Below are 2,047 nucleotides of genomic sequence, written 5' to 3'. Positions count from 1 at the left end.
AATATTGAAAGTGCCATGGGCTGCCAAAAGAACAAATATCTGTTTTGGAAGAAGTGCAGCCAGAGTGCTCCTTGGAGGCTAGGATGGCCAAATTTCATCTCTCATACTTCGGACATATTGTCAGGAGGGACCAGTCGCTGGAGAAGGATATCATGTTTGTTAAGGTAGAGAGTCAGAGAAAAAGAGGAAGACCCCCAGCGAGATGGATTGCAAAGTGTAGCAACAATTGTGAGGTTGGCCCAGGATCAGGCAGTGTTTCGTTCTGTTGTATATAGGGTCGCTATTAGTCAGTACCGAGTGGATGGCACCTAACAACAACAAATACACATAGCCTTCACCAGATGGAATGAACAGAAATCAAACTATATCTGTGGAAATACACAGATCAGCCAAAACCAGACCAGGAGCAGACTGTGGAGCAACCATCAATTGCTCATATGCAAGTTCATACTGAAGTTGAGGAAAATTAAAACAAGTTCACAAGAGCCAAAATATGACCTTAACTATATCCTACCTGAATTTAGAGATCATCACAAGAACAGATTTGATGAATTACATATTAGTGACTGAAGATGAGAAGAGTTCTGAGATGACATCAAAAACATCAGATAGTAAGAAAGTAAAAGGTCATTAAGAAGACAAGAAAAAGGAAAAGACGAAAATGGATGTCAGAAGAAAATGAAACATGGTCTACAGTGTAGAAATGCTAAAGCAAAGGTAAGATCTGAGGAGGTAAAAGAATTGATAGTTCACTCTATCAGAAAATTTGAAAGGGTAGCAGAAGAAGACAAACCAAGTGTTATAACAAAAAGTGCGAAGAACTGGAGCTAGAAAACCAAAAGGGAAGAACAAAGTCAGCATTTCTCAAGGTGAAAGAACTGAAGAAAAACTTCAAGCCTCGACTATCAATACTGAAAGATTTATGGCTAAAATGGCATATTGGTGTGGCACTGTAGGTCAAGCATTGGACTGCAAAGTTGGTTTGAATTGGAATATTGGTGGTTAAAACCCAATACTAGGTTGCTATGCATTGGAAATGACTAGAAGGCACTTAACAACAACACAATGAGCAAAATACTGAATGATGCAGAAAGCATAAGAAGAAGATTGAAGGAATACCTAGAGTCACTGTTCCAAAAGGAAATGGTTGGTGTTCAACCATTTCAAGAGGCAGCATATGATCAAAAGTCAACGGTACTGAAGGAAGAAGTTCAAGGTGCATTGAAGGCATTGACATAGAAAAAGACTCTGGGAATTGCTTGAATATAATTGAAATCTAGTCCTAGATGAGAATGTGCCTCTAGTGCTATAAAAGAAACAGATACAGCACCAGAGGCACATTTTCATCAATGACTAGAAATTTGGAAAACTGCTATCCGGACAACTGAAAACAGACCCATATTTGTGCCCATCACAAAGAAAGGTGACCCAATGGAATGCAGAAATCATTGTGCAATATCATTAATGTCGTATATGACTAAAATTTTACTCAAGATAATTAAAAAATGGCTGTAACAGTACATTGAAAAGGAACTGCCAGAGGTTCAATCCAGATTCAAACAAGGACGTGGAATGAGGGAAATCATTGCTGGTGTTAAATGAACTTTGGCTGTAAGCAGAGAATACTAGAAAGATGTTTAACTGTGATTATTGAGTATGCAAAGGTTTCCGATTATGTAGATCATGACAAGCTATGAACAACATTGTGGAGAATGAGCATTACAGAACAGTTAATTGTGCTCATGAGGAACCTGTACTTAGACCAAGAGATAATCATTTGAACAGAATAAAGGGATACTGAATGATTTAAAATCAGAAAAGGTGTGTGCTAGTTTTGTATTCTTTCACCATATTTATTCAATATGTATGCTGAGCAAATAACCAAAGAAACTGGGTTATGTGAAGAACATGGCATGTGGATTGGAGGAAACCTTAGTAAGAACGTACAGTATGTAGAGGATAAAATCTTGCTTGCTGAAAGTGAAAAGGACTTAAATTACTTACTGATGAACATCAAAGACCACCACATTGGGTTTCACCTCAATGT

Source organism: Chrysochloris asiatica, unplaced genomic scaffold, assembly GCF_000296735.1.
Source record: "Chrysochloris asiatica unplaced genomic scaffold, ChrAsi1.0 scaffold00115, whole genome shotgun sequence".
NCBI lineage: Eukaryota > Metazoa > Chordata > Mammalia > Afrosoricida > Chrysochloridae > Chrysochloris > Chrysochloris asiatica.
This window is presented reverse-complemented; position numbering follows the sequence as displayed.